Source organism: Microcebus murinus, chromosome 21 (assembly GCF_040939455.1).
Source record: "Microcebus murinus isolate Inina chromosome 21, M.murinus_Inina_mat1.0, whole genome shotgun sequence".
In the NCBI taxonomy this organism is placed as follows: Eukaryota; Metazoa; Chordata; class Mammalia; order Primates; family Cheirogaleidae; genus Microcebus; species Microcebus murinus.
In genome coordinates, this window is record NC_134124.1 from 19,749,498 (window position 1) to 19,757,041 (window position 7,544).

Genomic DNA, 7,544 nt, shown 5'->3' on the forward strand with positions numbered 1-7,544 from the left:
TATTAAGACAAATCATTTGAATGGATGATCTTTAGTCTGGATAAAACCAGAATGAAAATAACCCACAGTTCCCAGCACAATGCCTGGCGTGTAGGAGGACGCTATAAATGTCTGGGAGTGAGTCTTCTGTTTACTAAACAGTTTTTCGGTCTACAAGGATCTTCCACATCCAAAAATAATAGCTAAGTACAGAGTGCATACCAGACAAAGTGCTAATAGTTTTACATGCATTCATTCATTTAATCTCACTACAATCATATAAAGTGGGAACTGTTATTAACTCCAATTTATAGAGGTGTAAATACAGACTCAGAGAGGTTGAGAAACTTGCCCAAGGAACAATGAGAGCTAAAGGCACTCCAGGGATTGGATCCAAGGTCGGTCTGGCTCTAGGGACACTGCTGTCAACTCCACTGTCAACTCAGAATGCCAAGTTTTGAAGCAGTGCAGCCACAGCAGTTACCCTTGTCCTGATCAACTGGATTTGCTAAACTTTAATGAGGGATTCTGAGAAGTCCCAAAGACTCTAGTTAGGAAATTTAATAGGGTTTAATGGAGGTTAACAAGGTACATCCAACCTTCTAGCCAGGTTTTAACTTACTGGAGCTGAACAGAGATTAACAAGCCCAGGAGGTGTAAAGACACCTGCATGATTTAATGGGGTTAATGAAACTGTCAGAGGTTGGCTGAGAGGGACAGCACTGGAGCATGCCGCTCTTAACAGTCAATCTGGTTGAGGTCAACAGACATTTATTAAACAGCTGAAGCCTGCCCTGGGTTGCCCTGGGTTGCCCTGGGCACCCAGAAGTAGCAAGTAAAACAAGGCCACGACCAACATGCCAACCGGAGTTAGTCCTGGTTGGTGGGGTTTGGAGTGAGTTTGACTTTCTCCTTTGTTGCTTTCTTGGTCTCATCTAAACTGTTTATAACGGGCCTGAATCATTTTCACTGTAACTGTAAAATAACAAAGCGGTTTTGTTTTAAGTGCCCTCATAGCACTTACTATCTGCTTGCATAGTTTAAAGCTACATATTCCTGAAACATGTGGAAATGAGTAAGAGAAAAGCCACAACAACAGTACAATCCTAAATCTGGGTGGTGCTTAAGTGTTGTAAAGGGCCATCACCCATTCTCTCCGTAGGTTTTCGTCACACGCTCTGAAAAAGTGACATATAAGGTCACGCTGGTCATGGAGAAGCTAACGCAAATCCTCATCTTGTACCTCCCGAACTGGTACCATTTTCTCATTGAGTACTTGCTCTATGACAGGCCCAGTGTTAAGCACTTTCCACGCCTTGACACCTCTGTGAGCCAGGGTCTCTTATTATCCCTATTTTACAGATGGGGAAATAGAAGTTGAGAAAGGTGAAACGGCTGGCCCAAGGTCACCAGAAAGTGGTGGGGTGAGAGTCAAACACAGGTACCAGCGTCTACCATCCGTGCTCCCTACTAGTTGGGGAAGATGGTATTGCATGGGAGCATTGTTTAGAACAGAGAAGAACTAGAAACGGCCCATACATCACATAATAGATGACTGGCTTTAAAAGTACTATATGTACATCATCATTTTAAAATAATATTTAATGACATAGAAAGACATGCATATCAGCTTAGAAATACTATGTATGTATCCATACGTAGACTATATATGTGTCTGTATACCTACTATATGTAATATGTGTGTATGGATGTAGGTGCATATACATACGATAAATGTGTAGCTTGTCTGTTTATACACGTGTATCTGTAAACACACCTGTATCTGTGACTATGGCCATATTTATAGGTGTATCAAAGCTTCTAATTACCAACTACATGTATGCCATACGATAGCTATTAATATATGATTCAAAGTAAGGGGAAAATAGGAAGGAAAAGGCATTCTGAAAACCAAGAGAGCTTCCTGGAAGAAGAGGCTCCTAAGCAGGCCCTTGAAGGAAATAGGTTTGATCAGATGAGAGTGAGGGGAAGTCCAGGCCAACGTGATGGTGGAATGAGGGAAATAAAGCCTCATGCCAGAAAGAGGGGCTTGAACTTTGAAGTCACCAAACCTGCTACTATTAAAAACCAGGCCAAGCAATGGAATATGGTCATGAAAATGCTTGAGTACCTGCTCTGGGCCTGGCGCCGCCCTAAAGGAACGGCCTCTGTCCTCCAGGAGCTGGGACTGTCAGAGGAGTTAGGCTCCGACGGGAGTGGAAAGTAGTCCCTCCGCTGCTGCCATCATAGGATCTGGGAAGAAGGCTCAGAGCGCTGCGCTAACCCTACTTATGGGGAAAGAGTGGTGCATAATGGGCTCTTGAAGTCTTAGAGAAGCCAATGAGGCTTAGCAAATGTAATGAGCTTAATTAAGCTAAGACGGCTAATGAGACTTCCTGAGGGCTCCCGGCCACCAGCAAGATTGGCCCCTGCTAAGTGAGCAGTGGGAAGGCAGCTGTGCCCAGCTAGACCCTCTCCTGCCTAAGTGACCGGCGGGATGCAGGAGGGGACCGTCAGGGGAAGCTGTCCATCCCGTCAGCTGGGCTGGGACCAGTTCCGCAGGGCCCAAACTCAGCCAAGGCCACAAGCAACTGTCAGAAAGTGAAACTATATCTCATGAAGCCCTAAGAATGAGGACTGCAGGAAGCAATTACTGATAAGACCCTGCCTACTGGGGTTTATCTAAACTAGATGAAGTTGAACTTGGCTGAGTCAATTTAAATAGTTTCAAGGAGGCTCCTTCATCTTCGGCTAACAGTATTTTATCTCTGGTTGCTAATATCATCGTTCAAATGCATGCTATTCATATTTCCACCAAGGAATATTTCCAAAGCTGGATATGAAAAGATGCTCAGGATGGCAAAGCTGCAGAAATACAGCTATTATTTGTTAAGCATCTACTAGGAATAGACACTGTGCTAGGATATAGGGTCATAGCCTTCACACAAACCTGCAAAGAAGCTTTTTTGTGTGTGACAGAGTCTCGCTCTGTCACCTGGGCTAGAGTGCCATGGCATCACTAGAGCTCACAGCAACCTCACCGCCTGGCTAATGCTTCTATTTTTACTAGAAATGGGGTCTCACTCTTGCTCAGGCTGGTCTCAAGCGATCCTCCCACCTCAGCCTCCCAGAGTGCTAGGATTACAAGCATGAGCCACCATGGCTGGCCAAGAAGCTATTATCATCCCTGATTTTCAGATGGGAAAACTGAGGCTCAGAGAAATCAGGTAACTTACCCAGGGTCTCGTGGTGAGCCAGGATTTGAACCCATGTCAATCTGACTCCACTATGTACCAGGCAGCTCCCACTACAGAGAGAATTGGAATATTGACTGTGCTGGGGTGGGGGGAGGAAGAGCACTAAAAGCTGTCGGAAGAACTTGGGATCCCAGCAACCCAGGATATTTAGTGCAGTGGGAAACTGCTTTCTGTATTCCTTCAGCCCAATACAGTAGTGACAGAAGGATTGATTGATTTATTTATTTGAGACAGAGTCTCGATTTGTTGCCCAGGCTAGAGTGAGTGCTGTGGCGTCAGCCTAACTCACAGCAACCTGTAACTCCTGGGCTCAAGCAATCCTAATGCCTCAGCCTCCCGAGTAGCTGGGACTACAGGCATGCACCACCATGCCCGGCTAATTTTTTCTATATATATTAGTTGGCCAATTAATTTCTTTCTATTTATAGTAGAGATGGGGGTCTTGCTCTTGCTCAGGCTGGTTTTGAACTCCTGACCTCGAGCAATCCTTCAGCCCCGGCCTCCCAGAGTGCTAGGATTACAAGCATGAGCCACCGCGCCCGGCCCGACAGAAGGATTTTGAGCTACCAGAAGATTATGTTTTGTTCAGTGCCTTCTATTCAAAGGGACAGGAAGAAAATATGTGACACATTAGACTTTACATATTATAGTAAGGAAACACAGACCCCGGCCCATAAGGTGCCTTTAGGGAAGAAGGCCCCAGAGATCTTGGATTTCAAAACCCTAATGTCCCTCAAGAGTTAGACTCTCACCCAGGACTCCTGGTTCTGTGAACTTACTAGGTCCCCTGAGTGCACCCCTGAACTGCCAGAGGAAGTTAGAGAAAGGGAACCCAGGGGCTCTGGGCTCACCTTGCATGAGGGAGTGGTTTCTCTGCACTGAGTGTGCAAGGGGGAGTGTGGCCGCCAGGTGGCGCCCTCCCCTCAGGCGGTGGCAGACCCAGGCCACATGGGAAAGATCCGGGGGTATTTCCTGTCCCTTTCAGAGATGCTGTATTAGGGGAACGCTTTGATTTATACCTCTGTAAATCTCTGGCCCCACTCCCTCGTTTTGCAGATGACACCGAGGTCCAGTGGGGACAAGGAAATGCCCAAAGTCACCCAGCAGACTTAACCCCCTTTTCTTGGTTTGTGGATCCAGTGCTTTTCCCACCTTACTAACTGTTCCCGCACTCCCACGCACACCTCTTATACCCCACAATCAGACCACCAGAATCCCACTCTCAGACAAGAGCCTGGTCTCAGGGGCCAGGAAAGGCCACCCTCCCTTCCCCTTCCCTGCCATGCACAGTCTGCTGTTTCTGTAGCAGTCCCCCGCAGCCCAACCTCAACTACAACAGAAGCAATAATAATAGCTCGTGTTTACCACCAGCCCACTCTGGGCCAGGCTGAGAGCTTTCCAATCATTATCTAGTCATTATGGGATCCTCACACATCTTGGAGAGCTATTCTGCTTTCCCTTTTACAGAAGAAGAGTTCTGGGGCTTAGAGAGGTTTAAAACCTGCCCGATGCCACACAGCTCAAGTAACCAGCTCACGTGGTTGTAAGTGCACCCCCCGGGGCCGGTCTAGACCTCCCTCTTGATCTTGGCCAGGCCCCCTGTGCTATGTTCTCTATGTTTCAAAACACTTTCAAAGACCCTTTCCCATTTCAGACGGACAAGAGTTCTGTGGGGTGAGGAAGGCACTGTTTAGTCCACCTCAGAGACTAGATCACCCAAGGGGGCGATTGGCCCAAGGTCACCTGACTCATAGTAGACTTGGGTCTGGACCTGGGTGGGATACTCCATATCTCACTCCCAACGGCAGCCCCTCTAACGCCTCTGGGAGTCATGGAACTCTGCAGCTAAAACTGCAGGTTTGGGGGTCAGGTGGGTCTGGATCTGCACCCCTGCCCTGCCGCTTAATAGTTACATGGCTGAATAAATGACTTACTCTCTGTATCTGTCGGGAAAAGTAAATAAGCCCTTGCATGTTGAGCACTGCTGCCTAACTAACAGTAAATACTCAGTAAAAAAAATAAATAAATAAAGTGTGGCCATTTATTGATATGATTAACTGAAGCTCCATGTTTCATATCCCTGCTACATGGGCCTTTAGACCTGCATTGTCCAATGTGGTGGCCACTAGCCATGCATGGCTATTAAATGTTTGCAATGTGGTCCAAACTGAGATGTGCTTTAAGTGCAAAATACACTCCCCAATTTTGAAGGCTTTAGTATGAAAAAAAGAATGTAAAATATCTCACTAATAATTTTTACATTGATTCATGTTGAGATTCCAGTTGTGATATATTGAGTTAAATAAAATTTATTAAAAATAGTTTCACCTGTTTTTCTGTACATTTTTATGGCTATTTGAAAACTTTGAAATGTGTCCATGGCTCCCATTTGGGGCTTGCATTATACTGTGCAGTGCTGACTTGAACAGTTTCAGAAACTCAAGGGCTGCAAGCCTGCCTACTCCTTTGGTTACCTTAACGATGTGGAATAGAAGAGCTTTGAACCTGCAGTGTACTCACTGGCCGTGTGCCCTTGCAAAAGTTACTGAAATTTTCTGTGCCTGTTGTAAATATAACCTGCTTTTCCAAAACAAGCAAACAGGCCAACGTAAGTCAAAACAAGCAAACAGACCAATGTAAGTCCTCAATGCCTCACAGGGCTGTTGTGAAGATTAAATAAAATAATAAAAATAGCTTTACCGCAGACAACATGCTAAGTGCTTTGTGTGCCTTATCTCTCTCCACCCTGGCAAACCCCAGGAAGTTGGGGCAATGATCTCTCTCCTTTTGTAGATAAGGAAACTGAGGTTCAGAAGTGTTCAGCAACTTGTGCAGGGGCTCTTGGCCACTGCACTGTGTACTCTGCTCTAGGAGGAGAAGGTGTTGAATGAACAAAGGGGAAAGAAGAGTACAACTCCCCATGTGACCTTGAGCAAGTCCTTCGTCTCTGTGAGCCTCAGTTTCCCCTTCTGTAAAATGAGGGAAATGTTTAGACAGTCAGTAAAGATCTTTGCTATCTCCATGTTGTGGGGTGCTTTGAACATTTCAGTGAACATAAGACTTCCAGGACTCCTCTAAAGTCCGATGCCTTCCGTTGTCCATTCTGTGGGGATAAATGTGCATTTCTGTTTGTTTTAATAACATTTGTAGGAGCTTTATATAGTGTCTATCTCTGCTTACATTAGACGCTGTGTATTATAGTTAAGAGTCTCACTATTTCCCATATAAACCTTGTTTTTTATGGGTTTGGGAGAGCTCAGCTGTAAAAACTCTCAGCTGAAAAAAGTTTTTTTTCAAACAAATTGAGTCTAAATCAGGAGGCTGGTTTTAGACACTTCAGAATGTGCATATTTTTTTCTTCCCAGTCACTTTTCATTTAAAAATGAGACTGGCTGATTTCTTAGTTTCGTTTCTTTTACGAAGATTTAGCAAGACTGTAAGTTTAACTGTGGGTTGCATAGGGAGAAGGTATCCAGCGCTTTTTCCAAGAGAGCCCTGGGCCTGAAGCCTGCAGACCTGCCTTCTAGTTCCAGCTGGATTTTTGACTGGCTATGTGACCCTGATCTGGTCTTCCTTTCCCCATCTGTCCATGGGGAACATCACTGCTGCCCTGGCTGCCTTCTAGATTATGGGGAGAAAGATGTGCTTGTAGAAGTAAAAGTACTTCTACAGGGTAATATGCCATGCAAACACCAGAGATTGCTGCAAGGAATCACACGCTCAGTTCTTCACCCGGAGGAGGTATATTGCTGGAAGCAGAATGTTACAGACAGGAAAAAACTAGAGATCTTGGGGCCCACCCCTTCGTCCTCATTTTATAGAAGGGATCTACTCAGAGCTCTGACAGGGGAGAAGGGTTCAGGAGAAGGCTGGAGTTAGAATCCCAGGCCCCTTCACATAACTCCTTCCTTCTTTTTTTCTCTACCTTACTTTGTGGACCAAGGAAGATCAGTCTGAGAGAAGCTGTGTTTGGCTGCACATGTATGTGTACACACACACACACACACACACACACACACACACACACACACCTCTTGGTGGTGCACTGAGATACAGGGAAAAACCAGATCTCTGGAGGCAGTCAGACCTGCCCTTTAATCCCAATCCAACCTGCCTTTTATCACCTATGTGACCTTGAACAGTCCTTCAAAGTCCTTCACCTCTCTGAGCCTCTGCTGCCTCAATGTTAACCTCACAGAACCCTGTGAGGCTTATATGAAATAATGCATGCTAAGGGTTTACACGGTTTGCTTTATAAATGTTAGCTGTTATTATTTCATTCACCAATACGTCTTTCAGATGCAAGAA